Consider the following 15,767-nt stretch of genomic DNA (forward strand, 5'->3'; position numbering starts at 1 on the left):
AAAGAAAAACGAAATCCGCTTTTTCAAGAAAAAATCAATTTACTTAAACACTTTTGTCTTGAAAGGTAATCATTTACATAGTTTTTGCATTGTCTATACGTTTATTCTACAAAAAATGTTATTTTAGGAACTATTTGACAGGATGTCGAAAGTACGGAAAGCCATTTCACACAACACATAATTTATAGTTGAAAAGTTGATAAAGTAACAGGGAATGTTGTTTACACTTTTAAATTAGATTATTTAACAAAATATAGAAATTTATCTGCAAAAACCAGCAAAATATAATAAGTAGATCATAATTAGCGGATCATTTTTGTGGAAAATCTTTTGTAAAAGTAAATGGATGATGACGGTGGACGACTACTGACTACAAACAACAGACGCCAAATATTATAAAAAGCTCACACTGAACCTTTAGACCAGGTTATCTAGAACTTTCCATTAAGCTGGACTAATAACCCCGCATCTTGGATTGACTGAGTATTCTAGTTACTGAAAAACATGTTGTTAAAGAAGCTGATAATAATAATAATTTGGTCTTTTTCCCAGTATGGAACTGTAGATACATTTGATATATATTTTTCTGTGATTGCGTGGGAAAAGGTGAACCAGTAGTATTGTCTGTGATTTTTTAACCCCCACCACAACCCGTGCTGCTGTGGTTGTCCCAAATATGGTTTTGCCCCGCCCCTTAAAGCCAAATATGGGCATGTCCAGCCCCCTTATGTTATATGATATATGGGCATATGAATTATGAATTAAAGAAGGGAGGGGGTTGGGTCACCATATCCCAACTTTGGACCTCAATTATAAAAGTTACGTAACTTTACCCAACTATGTCTTTGGGTCCAGGCAACCTTAGGCAAATGCTTATCATTTGTACCTAGTTTGGACAAAAGCTTTGCCGTAGGGACTTTTTTTATGAATAAAAATTGGGCGGTGGTAGGGTCACCCTACCCCAACTTTGGACCTCAATTAAAAAAGTTCCGTAACTTTACCCACCTGGGTCTTTGGGTCCAAGCAACCTTAGGCAATTGCCTATCATTTGTACCTAGTGTGGACAAAATCTTTGCCGTAGGGACTTTTTTATGAATTAAAGAAGGGAGGGGTTTGGTCACTCTACCCCAACTTTGGACCTCAATTAAAAAAGTTCCGTTACTTTACCCACCTGGGTCTTTGGGTCCAGGCAACCTTAGGCAATTGCCTATCATTTGTACCTAGTGTGGACAATAGCTTTGCAGTATGGACCTTTTTATGAATTAAAATTGGGTGGTGGTAGGGTCACCCTACCCCAACTTTGGACCAAAATCTTTATGTCAATTCGTTTCTCGTTCTATTTGGGTGCCACTCTTACACTTATCACTCTTCCTATCGAAATATAGTAAATACATTACCAGAGTGACGGCATACCTTTGAATATTTAGAAAAATGAACTAGTTCTTTGACAAAAGAAGAAAACTGCGTACAATGCTTTTATTTCTAAAGAAAATCTTACAAAAAATACTGGACGTTCCAAAATCAGTCGATTTATTTTTCTTTTCTTTTCAAAACGCATATGTAAAGTAGAAGATTTATTTGTATCGTTACATGTACACTAGTTTAGTGTGAACTATTGTTATAAATTGTTTCATTATTATTAAAACAACAAACCCATCTGTAATCAGAGAGCACTAAAAAGAGAAAGGATTACCTAATAGGAATTTTAGATGTCCGGTTAAAAAAAAGTTGTATTAGATACACGAATAACTAATTAACTTTGTCTGTGTTAAAATGGAATTGCATTTCGTTCTCCTACTGGAAATTATTGTCATTAGAATTAAAAGGACGTTTTGTGTTATTGCAAGTCTTCGGTTTTTAGGCATGATCATGTTGGCGCGTTTTCTTATTGTTCGCTGGCTTATTGTTCGCTAGCTTGATGCATCTTATTGTTCGCTGGATTAGTGTTCGCTAGCTTGAGTCTGGTGAGAAGCCAATAAACAATCATTACCATATAATGAAAACAGCTATATCAAAATATATCTAATATTTTTCAGGGGCATTTTTTTGGGATACATACACATATTTTAATTTTATTCAACATATGTCATTTATCTAACTAACATAATTCCTCTTGCTAAACTGCATCTGCTATGCTTCCTTAATATATACACATGTCTATATGGATTTAAGTGAAAATTCACGCAGACAAAGCTTATTTGACGACAATATTCTAAATTAACTAAACCACAGCGAGACAAGAAAGTCGGGTATGGTACAGGCACCAATACATCAAATTATATGCATTAGAGCATGTTTCTCCTCGTTTTTCTATGAATTAAACCAGTTTTAACAGGTACATAAATTCTAAATCGAACAATTTAAAAAAAATATATACCGCTCGCTTCACTTGTAGAGCACTCGCCTCAAAAAAACTCATTTTCAAGAAAAAAATACAATCAAAAAAATTTCGCTCGCTCGCCCCTTATTTTTTGACGCTTTTGTCCGAAGAACTACAAATCAAATTGGTGTGGTCTCAGTTTTTAATTTTCTAAAACATAAAATGCATTGGGATTTTATTTATCTAGGGCATGCTATGCTTTAAAACGTTTCCAGATGCGAGGGTTTGTCTGTACTCAGAGTAAATTTTGAGATCAAAACACAGACATTTTAGCCAAAGGGTCCACACAAACCTTAACTAGTCCAACAAAAGACAATATCATGACAATAATAACACATATAAGGACTATCAACCAGCTTATTGTTATCACGATAATTGCATGAAACGTTGACATGAAAATAACAAGGATTAGAAATGTTTGTACTGCATATATAATTTATGAACATAAAATAAAGTATGTTTGCTAATGAGAAATCCAACCATCATTTAAAACCCGAGAAAATTAACCACTCTAATGTATGGCAGATAGCAACCAACATCAACCACTGAATTCTATATGACTGTCATACAAGTGAGAGGTTTAGCTAGCTATAAAACCAGGTTTAATCCATCATTTTCTACATAAGAAAATGCCTGTACCAAGTCAGGAATATGACAGTTGTTTGCAATTCGTTTGATGTGTTTGAGCTTTTGATTTTGGCCTTTGATAAGGGACTTTAAGTTTTGAATTTTCCTTGGAATTCAGTATTTTTGTTATTTTACTTTTTACAGTTATGCACATACAGAATGTGCCGGGGTTAAACATGTTGTGAGCGCTGAACCGTCATCTCTAACTTGTATCTGATAAAGCAACTTGTAAAATGAAGTAAGATGAAATTTTCTCTGAAACGAAGCGCTACAAAACTATCCAAAGATAAGGAGAATTCAATTTTAACTAAATATTCTTCTGAATTTGAACAACATAAAATACAAAATGAATTCATCAGTTGGAAAAGAAGAGTATATAATGGAGGGACATGAGATAATAGTCTGAAAAAATATGAATTTATTACTTTATAAATTAGGCGCGCCCAAAGCGCTTTTCTAGATTTACCTTCTTCAATTTTAAACGCTCAACCACAACATTGAAAGCCAATTCTTTGTCGGAACTCATGGACGGTTCCGGTGAAACACGCACCGTCCAGCTCCTCGTGTTAGCAAAAACATGGAGATTATGTGTGGAGGAATAAAGCTTTACCGGTATATCTATCTCTCTCCCAATTTTTTTTTTTTTTTGCAGAATTCTGTTGCTGGTGCTTCGTCCATGATCTGGCTTCTCTAATTTCGAATGACGAAATCAAACGTCACGTGCCAACAACCTTTTTACGTTCACATATAATGCAAGACAATTAACCTGGACTCACCTCAAGTTATCTACAGATAAAATGAAGAGTACTTTTAATCGGGGATTAGACGTTTACACTGCCAAAATTTTCCAAGCTGAGCCAATTCGGATAGAACCCGAATTAAAATGACAAAGTTTAAATTGGGTACGACCAAAAATTATGAAGTTAATATGTTATGCAAATCTGAATTTTTCTCAATAAATATAAATTATTTTCTTATACCAACTTTCGAAGTGCTTTTATAATGTCAGATTTCTTGGTAAAAAATTAGTGGAGCACTTACCTCAGTGCCTCAATAGAATTCGAGCCAAGTCAATGCTCCGACAGGCACATGCAGATTGTGGTGGGATTTTAACATGTTTATAAGCGCTCAACCCTACCCTTACCTCGCCTAGGACAGAAGTGTAATAGCACAACATAAGAACTGTAAAAATAAGTTGGAAATGACTTGCACTTATTAAAGAATGGAAACCATTGATTGAGATTGATTGATTGATTGATGCTTGTAAACGTCAGGTGGGAAATATTGTATTCACATTCTGGACAAAAACAAATTAAAAAATTAAACGATAGGTAGATTTTTCAAGGTACACTGTAGGTCAACCGGGAGGATGGGCGGAATATTTGGACAGCTACTGGTAAATGAGAGTTTGTTGGATATGGACAGAACCTGATCCTTAAAACAGAACAACTGCCATAACACAGAAAGTTGTTTCAAGTCTATTTGGCGTGGATAGACGGCGGCTTTTTCTCTGAATTAAACATTTGAATCAACGTCTTCAAACGTCCTGCACATCAAAGAATTTAAAAGTGTTTACAAAGATAAACTAATTTACATGTTGTATAGTCAAGCGCGCGAAAATCTACAGCAAGAAAATAACATTCGAGTCAAATGTAGACTGTTTGCTTTTGACACGGGTTATGTTCTTCTCATATATTTTATGACGGTATAATTCTAAACCCCTAACAGGAGGGATTGTGCCTGATATTCATATGATGAAGACATAATCTTTCAATCAGTTTAATTGAGGCCTGGAGCTGGCATGTCAGTAACTGCTAGTAGTCTGTTGTTATTTATGTATTATTGTCATTTTGTTTATTTTCTTTTGTTTCCTATTCTGACATCGGACTCGGACTTCTCTTAAACTGAGTTTTACTGTGCGTACTGTTGAACGTTTGTTTTTTCTACATTGGCTAGAGGTATAGGGGGAGGGTTGAGATCTCAAAAAACATGTTTAACCCCGCCGCATTTTTGCGCCTGTCCCAAGTCAGGAGCCTCTAGCCTTTGTTAGTCTTGTATCATTTTAATTTTAGTTTCTTGTGTATAATTTGGAGTTTAGTATGACGTCCATTATCACTGAACTAGTATACATATTTGTTTAGGGGCCAGCTGAAGGACGCCTCCGGGTGCGGGAGTTTCTCGCTGCATTGAAGACCCATTGGTGGCCTTCGGCTGTTGTCTGCTCTATGGTCGGGTTGTTGTCTCTTTGACACATTCCCCATTTCCATTCTCAATTTTATGTTTGCTTTTCTATTATATATTTGATTGTAACTTAACATATAGCGTTTTGATGTATGGAAGGAATAGATGCACGACGATATTGCATTATGAATGCACTGAATTTAGCGCTAAAAAGGGAAAGGGGATACTCAGCATTTAAGAAAATCAGGCTTTCTGTCTCCTCGTGTCTATTTATAGCTTAAACAATAAGCACTTGGCCCTGTATTTTGTCTGATGCAATCGACCGTACACTGCTTATAGAATGTTATATCAACGTTGCAAGAAAAAACCGACGGTAGATTTTTTTGGAATGCATTTCAAGTCGTATTTGCAAGAAAATTGTCTACGGCTTTTTACACACACAAATTATCATATTCAGCCTTCATTATAGGACTTACTTGAATCATATAAATTTAGGAACATTCTTCAAAAACCGGGTAACAATATATCTCTGTTAGTTTGAAAGTTTTGTTATTTTTGAGGAAAAGTATTGAAAAATGAACTAGTGTGTATTTACATAAAAAAAAAAAAAAAAAAAGTTTTTAGACTGAATATCTCGAAAAGTAAGCCTTGAGGGATATTTTACTTTGCATATTACACTACTGCATATTGAAATTGACTTAGTGTTAAAAAGTTTAGGAAAATAAAGTAGAGATCTTTTCGGTATCGCGCTAGGGACATATGTGTGACTCGTTAAACAAGGACACATTTCCAAACAAACTAAAGAAAAATCACAAACTATTACTATATGCATACTAATTTTTATATATATTTAGGATCCTTTAATTCAAACGAATAGCGTCATCATGATAGATCTGACGTAAGGTTAAAATGGAAGGGATAATAGCTTTGAAAATAAGTCTTCAAATGCGTCAATTTTTAGGTTCTGGAAGGTAAGGGGATTTCCAAAATTTGTTTATAATTATGACATAATGGTATTTGAATTCAAATCTCAATCATAATAGTTATTTGTTGTAATTAAAAGGTTGAAATATAGAACAAAATGTTTTCATTTTTGATGTGAAGCATACAAATTGATTTAACCGGAAAGAAAAGAGGTTTTTTGTTATTATCTATGCAACGGGCACGTTCCGACTATCATAAAAGAAGATATTTATACATCCCGCAAAGTCAAATGAAGCCTTTCTATACGTATATATGAATATGTGTTATTCTTGTAGTCGACTAGCTACTTGAAAAAAACTGAAGCACTCACAGAGAATTTAAAGTTAGACCGATTTAGGAATACTAATAATAACTTTTATGTCCCACCTACGATAGTAGAGGAGCATTATGTTTTTCGGTCTGTGCGTCCGTTCGTTTGTCCGTCCGTTCGTTCGTCCGTCCGTTCGTCCGTCTGTCCCGCTTCAGTTTAAAGTTTTTGGTCAAGGTAGTTTTTGATGTAGTTGAAGTCCAATCAATTCGAAACTTAGTACACATGTTCCCTATGATGTGATCTTTCTAATTTAAATTCCAAATGGTCCACTGACCTTAAAAAATGATAGTGCGAGTGGGGCATCCGTGTACTATAGACATATTCTTGTTAAATCATCATTCAGTTTGACAGTTTCATAGTTGATGTTGAATTTGGCGTTCAATGGAAGTTGTTTAAGCAGACGTATTCGTCTCTTGTAAATCTTATGATTTACGCATTTCACGTTCGTTAGAAATGTTGTACCGGTATTTCAGCAATTACAAACCCTTTCAAAAATGATTAAAGAAAAAACAACAAACGAAAAAACAAGATCTTAATAGACGGATAGCAGGAATTACCATGAATATTAGACAGTTAACAGACCACACCAGTCACCAACAACCGATTCTCGCGTAATTAAGATAACCTTAGTCAAGTCGAGTTGGGGGTAGCGTCCTCCACATGTGCAGTAACTTGTTTCTCTAGTTCAGAAGGTTTTTCTATTTTGCTTGATGACGATTAACAGTACTACTTGTACTTGTTGCTGTTTCTTTACTATGTCATTGTTATGATGGCTTTTAGGCTAGTATTGTGTTGTTTTGTTACTTTTACGTACTGAAGATTCATTGACACCTATTTTCAGGGCGAAGGTGATAAGTTGAGTAGCGGCTTACAATGTACAATAAGGGGATGACAGTGTCGTTAATAACTGCGGGCCTCCGCTCCATTATTTCCCAGGAATGGACAGTTATTTGGACTTTCTCTATAACGAATACATAGGAAAAGTTAATAATTGCATAGGCCTTCTCCTCTTACCACTTTCTCTGTATCTCTATTAATAATATGACATTGAGCATAGAAGGCACCAGAAGAGACTTCCAGGACATGTTGGGTGGAATTACATAGTAAATAACAAGAGTGCACACGCTGAAATGTCTCGCCTGCTTTACTTACCATTGATTTTATGTTGAAAGTCTTAAAAAAAATTAATACTGTCAGACAGACATGTACACCTTACAATTATTCCTTACACAAACTATAGTTGACCTATTGCTTATGATTCTTGAGATTAGACCAAAACAAAAAACTAAAGATTGACCAATGAATCAAGAAAATGAGGTCAAGGTCCGATGAAACCTGCTAGACTGACATGTACCCGTTACAATCGTATAGTTGACCTACTGATTATGACATCTGAGAAACAGACCTTGTCACGTAACTTTAACCTTGATCACTGATCTATGATCAGGTTAACCCTGTCTGAAGGACATGTAGACGTTGCAAGGAACCCATATAATAAATATAGTTATCATATTTCTCATGATAAGTGAGAAATTCACATGATAAAAAAAAAAAACTTTTTCAAGCAGTCGCTAAACCATGAAAATGAGGTCAAGGACAATGGACATATGACAGACGGAAACTTCGTAGCATAAGGTATCTGCATACAAGGTATGAAGCATCCAGGTCTTCTATCTTCTGAAATATAAAGCTTTATACAAATAGATCACGCCACCGCCGCAGCCGCCGTCGCTGGATCGTAATCCCTATGTCTCGCATTCTTCCGTCGCAGGCAAGACAAAAACCATAGTCAAAGGTAGACCATTCCAAAACAATGAGACAAAAAATATATATAAAACTATATTAATAACAATATCAATATACATAATCGATATCAATGCAATAATACACATAAACCAATGTACAATTATGATGTGCATCATATTATTAATTCTACATGAATTATTATAATGCCTTAGATGATTACAAACGGATATATCTCTCCTCACATATAAACTAAGTTTTTAGTCCATTTCCATTAACTCTCAAATTACTTTCTTGCTTTTGGTGATCTGTAAGAGGAGGTAGATATTTTTTTTCTATTTGGTAGGTATTTTTAATAATACTAATTGCACCTGTAAGAGTTGACAATGAAAGGACATGTAACCAGAACAGTGAATACATCCCATGACTCTGACCCAAGAACAAATACTTTTGCATTTAATATCATAGTCAAATTACATTTATTTTGAAAGAGTGCTGAAATTTCTATCCATAAATGTCTAACTGGAGTACATTCACAGGAAAGATTACCCATAGTTTCCTTAGTTTCATTACAGAAACTACATAAATTGTTTTTTTAACCTACATTTATACAATAATGCATTTGTAGCAAGAGTTACATGTAAAATTTTAAACTGGAACATACTAAATTTGTAGTTTTTATTACAACAAAAGAATAAACTAAAAATGAAATCTCAATTTTCTATATGAGTGTTCAGTTCTTTACACATTTGTTCTTCTTGTTTTGTAGGACCTTCTGTATACCTTGAAAAGTTTTTTTTATATAAAAGAATTGACATGCTTTTTTATTATTTTTAATAAATTCAATTTTTTCAGTTGATATGCATTTTATTTCTCTGAAGCAGTTAGATCTTTCCAAGCTTTCGGTATCATATGCAGTATAGATTGGTATTCCAGGAAATCAATATTAATGTTATATTTTCTGCTAAGAAATAGTGCTTGTATTGCTGTTCCTAGTCTCAGGTTCACAACGGGGTCTCCAACATTGAGCAAAAATTTCACACTGTCCAAGACAACCCTTAGTGACCGGTTTACATGGTTATGTAAATTTTGAATCGAAGGATAAAATTAACCAAAACATTTCTAGTTCTTCTGAAAGACAATATATGGAATAATTTCAAAATAAATTTTAATTATGGTCACAAGTTCAGAAATAACGCCAAAATGTTGTTCAAACATATACACATCCACGTGTGAATCTTATAATGATGTATTTCTCCATTTTCTAACTGTTTTGAAATTGAATATGAAGTTTAAAAGTGCAATATCATAAATATTTGACTGAGACATGATAAAAAGTTATATAAGAATCGAATTTACGTATACATAAAGAGTTACTCTTTGTTCAATTGTTTTTTTAAAAGACAAGCAACTTAAATAAATAAACCATCCCCTTTTTGGAGAGAGAGAACACTTCTCACAAGCAATGTTGTTTTAGAAATTCATCCCTATATTTCTATTGGAGATAGACCCTGGATTTATTAACTGTGTAATATCCCCTATTCTGGACAGCTTAATTTGCTAAGAATTGCCCATAAGATGATTTTGATAAAAAAATAGTTAACAGCAAAATACATGAAAAATAGTGGAGATACAACATTATAAAAATATTGTTCTCTGAACTTACTAGACGAATAAGCTTTTATGGGAGTGTGGAGATAGAACAGTGTATTTCTGACAAAAACTCGTAGATTGTAGAAATCTCATATTATACCGGTAGTTGTATACAGTGTAGAAATCTGGTATTGTACCGGTAGTTGTATAGAGTGTAGAAATCTCGTACTATACCAGTAGTTTTATAGGGAGATAGACCATAAATAACACTTGGATATCAAATATATAGCTATCTCCATTTTTATCAAAAGTGGAAATATAAAACTATAAGATTCAAACGACTACATATCAATCTACGAAGTAAAGATTGGAGGACCATTGGAAAATGTCCCTGGTGTGAAACAAACGCAGGGGAAATTGGCCATACCTTTTAACATACATGACTGATGCAAACAAAATACATGTATTATATCATGAAATCAATGTTTTATACCATTGTTGTTATAACTATCTTTAGGCGAAGAAGAATGATAGAATTTCATGTGATACCTGTCATGAATAAAAGAATTGTTTGTGCAAATCACATGATGCGGCGAATTTAATTTAAAGCGCCAGAAGGCTCCGGCGCATTCCAAACATATAATTATTAGTAGTTCTGTGTTCGAAATCAAATAAACTTGCAAATCTAAAATATTTGGAGACATGTAATGGAGTTTTGTTGTTTGTATGCTAGACTAAGTGTCAAAGGTTGATGGATTTAAAACGTACTGTCATATTGGTATATAGATCTGATAAAAGTATACAACATAAACATTATGTTCAAAATTTAGGTCAGGAGTTTTTTCAAGATTTTATTTGATAACTTGAAATACATAAAGACAAGTTTCAAGTTTCAAGTTCAATATATTCGATACAAGCATGCCTTTGAAAGGATTTACATGGACTCTACAGGCAATAATATGATTAAACCAGTAACAAGGTTTTGGTATTGAAAACTAAAAAACCTTTCATCCAACTATCAAAATTTGAATTGTTCAAATTATATATGATGTAATACTGCTGTACATGATTTAGTTTCAGTCAATAGATCAATCGCTTTATCGTACCTGTCCTTTGATTTTTGGTAAAGAAAACATTTTGTAATACAAATATTAAAGACAGTCTGTTACAGCAAAAGCAGTTTGCATGGGGTGATTCTTTCAAAAACGTTTTCTTTGCATATGATGTGTGGAAAAGCTATTTATTTAAGGCCGTACGGTGACCTATAGTTGTTAACTTATATGTCATTTGGTCTCTTGTTGAGAGTTGTCTCATTGGCAATCATACCACATCTTCTTATTTTTATATTTGATAAACTTTGTGAGGCTTTTAGAAAGATCCTTACTGTTCTCTGTTTCATCGTAGAAATGCAACAAAATAAAGAATCTGACAAACATTTTCTGTGGTATTAAAGTACTACTGAATATACAAGAATGGGGTATATTTTTAACTCTCCTTATCAACGATCTGAATTTGGTAAGTGCATAAAAGTTTAGCATAGATAAATATAAATGATCCGTTTCTCTGATATCAGGGCTTGAGAATTGCAATATAATATTCAATTTTTGTGACTTTCCTTATTACAACTAAGAAAACAAATAGTAACTAAACGTATTTTCCTTCCTAAATGATTTGTATAACTTATAAACATGTTGACCTGAGTCTATAAGTATTTTTAAATCACGCAGATTAACAGATTAACGTGACCGTCTTGGTGTATATATAATGAATTCTTTAAACTTAATAAATTTTTATATGACGAATGCTTTTCTTTTATTACCTAACGACTAGGGACGTATAATTGTTAACTTTCTAGACCCCCTATTAAGATTCCTGCTGCAAGACCTATGTGTAAGGCATTGACATTGTTTTGTTAATTTCAGTGGATCCTTACACCATTTGACTATCATTACTGCATTTACGAGGAAGATATTCCGATAGGAACATTACTCTTTAATACGTTAATACCAGTTGTCAATAACCAAAGAAAACTATGTTTAAAAGTATCACTTTAAAGTCCATGATTTGCACAGTCAGAGGAACTGTAATACAATTTTAATGGAAAATTTCAAATGGGTGTCCTTAACTTTTTCTGTTGAGTACATGGTGGATTAACAATGCGATAAAACTAATACGGCTGACATTTCAATATACGCATTTGTTTTTTAAATGTGAAAAGATATTAATGCAATGGCCTAAATGAGCTTATAATCAATAATGACTTTAAACCAACTTACATCAGTAGCTTGGGTAGTTAGGTATCTAAACAACCCTATTAATGTGTGAATAGTACGTTTACCTTATTTGGGGGCGAATCGAATGAAAGGGTTACATCTGTAAATTGCAGCTAGGTCTAATAATGATATTTGAATTTTCATCTCTTTTTGTCGTTATCCAAATCTTATCGTTTATGACAAAAACTAATGTGAAGCATTTTTAAACAAATATTCTGATATTTAGTATATATGTATATAAAAGTCAAGATTTCGCGCTGTATGGCGTCTTTTTAGGTCTGCCACGCTTTCTGTTAAACCTTGGCCATTTCCCTTGTCGTTTTTCAATGCATTTGATATAGTGATGTTCATCACAGCGAGGTCTTATGATTTCTACCCAAGCTATTGAAATATTTCTATCTTTTTCGTCGCTATCCATATCTTTCAGGTATTCACCAATGTCTTGAGCATCATAGCCTCCTAAGTGGCTTAGTATTCTCTCCCGTATACAGTCTTGTGATTGGCCAATGTAAATAACAACATTGCATTCTTTAATGACAAATAATCCCCTGGTTTCAGGTTCCGGTAGATCGGTTATGTTTTTTGACTGGCTGATTAATATCTCACATTTATATTCTTTGCATCCTCGCTTTGGCTGAAACGTAAGTTAACAATAAGCCACTTTGTGTTTTTTCTCATTTAGTTTTATTTTGCTCCATTTTCATTTGTTCTCTTTTTTTTTCTTTTTTTTTGGCGGGTTCTTATTATCAAAAATAACTCATTTATATCCTCGAATATGACCTACCGAATTAGACTTATCACCGGGTTTGTACTTTCTTTAATGAGAAACATGTGGAGCAGGATCTGCCTACCCTTCCGGAGCACCTTAGATCACCCCCGGTTTTTAGTGAGCATCGTGCTGCTCAGTCTTTAGTTTTCTGTTGTGTTTCGTATACTGTTGTTTGTCTTTTGTCTTTTTTAGTATTTTGCCATGGCGTTGTCGGACGAGTTTGTTTTCAAATTATGAGTTTGGATGTTCCTTTGGTTTCTTTCGCCTCTCTTTTATAGATAGAACCAATACAGGTTGTCGGACCGTACATTTTGAACTTGTATTTTGGATTTAGTTCACAAACTTGACAGCAGAGCTATCAATACAAGTACATAGTCCGAACATCGTATGTATTCATTTATTTCTTTTTTAATAAGGCGCCATACATCAATTTCAAAATTCATATTATGATTATCAATGGGAACAACAGCATATATTTTTTAATTGACTTTAATAATAATAAAAATGAACAAATAGTTTCTGGGGACAAAAAAAATTTGACGATCTATTAATAGTTATAATGGTTTGAAACTTCATGTAAAGATTGCTTGAAGAAAAAAAACGTTGATAAACATTGATTTGAAAAGTGTTCTTATCTATATAGGTACAAATTAAGAACGGCTATTGGAAAATGTTCACAATCCTGATAGAAGAAAGACGTAAATTGTACAAAAGTATTACTATGCAGTACTACGTATTTTTAGTGTATTGACAAGTTTAATACTATACATGCATTTTACTCTTTTTTTCTAAATAAAAATTGCATACCATTTTCTGATGCAGCCAATTTTGTCATATCCGTGATTATTCAATGAATTATGTTCAAATTATGTCAGCCATGAAACCACAGGTCTTGTTGTCATGAGTGGGATTTATTTTTATATGGAAATCCCCATTATATTTAGATAGGAAAACACCTAATTTTATATAAACAAACGAGGCGAACAATGTAAATAAACTAACTTTACTTTGACTATGGATACTCAATGTTCGTGTTTCATTTATAAGTCATAAGTCAATTAATGTTAAATCGGTTAAGCCCCAATTAACTCTATTATTATTATGTCAACAAATAAGATGAATTGATGTTAGCGTTGTAATGAAAGCTTCAGTCATCGTCAAGTTGTAGGTGTATTCTGACAAGGCTCTTACAAAACACTGTCTCATTGATGCATATACTCCATATAACCATTTAAAAAATGAAGTAAACGGTTTGGGTTTTTTTTTTTTCATTTGAGTTGCATTTCAAGTTTTTGCACCATTTTAGAGATTGAATAAACGCAGATATTTAGATTAATTCTTTCAAAATACATGTATTAAAAGTTCAGCAGTTTTGATTCCTTTATGTCAGATTTTGAAATGTAGCGAAAAGATGGCAATATTAACCTACTTGGAATTCTCTTCGTAATTTAGGATCCTTTGTAATGTCATTTTAAATCATTTGCAAAGTTGCTTTGATATACAAATGTATTTTGTAATGTTAATGTGGGTTTATTTTTTGCAATCCAATGCTTTTTGCATTTCATACATTTGATTGGTCTCGAATACTACTGTTGAGACATGGGTTTTTTAAAGCATGGAATTATTATAGGTATCTTTAAAGTCATATGACCCTTCAATTTTTTTAAATGTTCAATATGTTTTATATACTTGAATGGCAACATTTTACTACAAAACAAGTGTACTACAAAACACGTGTACATGCCCTTTCTTTAAAAAGAAAATTATTTATCCTTATCAAATCTTCTTGTCTTCGGCAAAGTTTTCGATCAACAATCACAGAATAAAATATTTGTTGTCGATGATTCATGTTCACCGATTTTACTCAAATTCTCATATTTGATTTATAACATGCTTAAACGTATATCCAAATTACAATAAGTTTGAAATAAACAATTAACAGCATTTTGTGTGTATTTTAGTCTAGACGCCATCTAATTAACCATCGAGATGACCTCCGAAGACTGCCGACGGTCACATAACCTGATATAAACATAAACATAAATATAAATAGATAGCAACCTCGTGCAGTTAGACTTTTATAGGTCTGTTTGATTTCATGTTATAAGTTAAAAAAAATAAGTTAATCATCGTTTTTACCTGTATAAGAATGATTTTTGGTGGATCGAATCAGTCAAGGAAATGGTTCACCTTTGTTTCACTTTCAATGTTGACATTCTTTTCCTTTTAATGGCTGAACACGACTAATACATGCGTAGCCAATCTCTAACTAATGGGTTAAATTGAAGGTCACATGAATACGGATTCAATGAGGTCGAATTATTCACTTGCAATTGAATAATTCATCAGCGATGTTTCATAGCTTATTTTGACAAAATTGAACTAAAATGGCTGCTAAAAGCGAATTATCATTTCACTATTTCACTTTCATTAATGATTGAATAAAAAAAAATCATATTCTATTTTTTTTTTTTATATATATATATATATCGTAGCTAATGCCCCTTTAATATATTATATGTATGCATCAATTCAAAACATTGTAACAATTAAAAGAAACTGGTTTCATCTGACTTAAAGATAGGTACTACCCGATTTTCATCAGTAAATTATTTTAAAATTTTGAACGTCAGCAGATGCTACTAACACCTAAACTAGCACCTGATATCACTCCCGATTGTTAGTGTGTTTCGTTTTGTCAGTCTTATTAATAAGTTTTTTATACAGCATTTTGTAGACTTGTCTGTCTTTCATTTGTATGCAAAGGCGCTGGTTTAAGTTTAGCACTCTGAGTCGTTCAAATTTGGACAATTTGGTTCAACTTGAACAAAATCATTATTTTAAGAAAGTATCAGTTTTATTGATAGATAGATTGATTGAAAAAGTGCCGTTTTTAAAATCGGACTA

At 33.0% G+C, this 15,767-nt stretch overlaps 1 long non-coding RNA gene across 1 annotated transcript; it reads right to left on the minus strand.

Annotated features, from left to right (window-relative positions):
- Positions 1–8,308: 8,308 nt before the first annotated feature.
- On the minus strand, positions 8,309–13,767 carry LOC127701476 (uncharacterized). Its single transcript, XR_007982055.1, has 2 exons — positions 13,668–13,767; positions 8,309–12,725 (listed from the first exon to the last, which is right to left on the minus strand). It is a non-coding gene; the product is annotated as an uncharacterized LOC127701476 (long non-coding RNA).
- Between the last annotated feature and the right edge of the window lie 2,000 nt (positions 13,768–15,767).

The sequence above is a fragment of the Mytilus californianus genome, unplaced genomic scaffold (genome assembly GCF_021869535.1).
Source record: "Mytilus californianus isolate M0D057914Y unplaced genomic scaffold, xbMytCali1.0.p SCAF_1, whole genome shotgun sequence".
Taxonomy (NCBI): domain Eukaryota; kingdom Metazoa; phylum Mollusca; class Bivalvia; order Mytilida; family Mytilidae; genus Mytilus; species Mytilus californianus.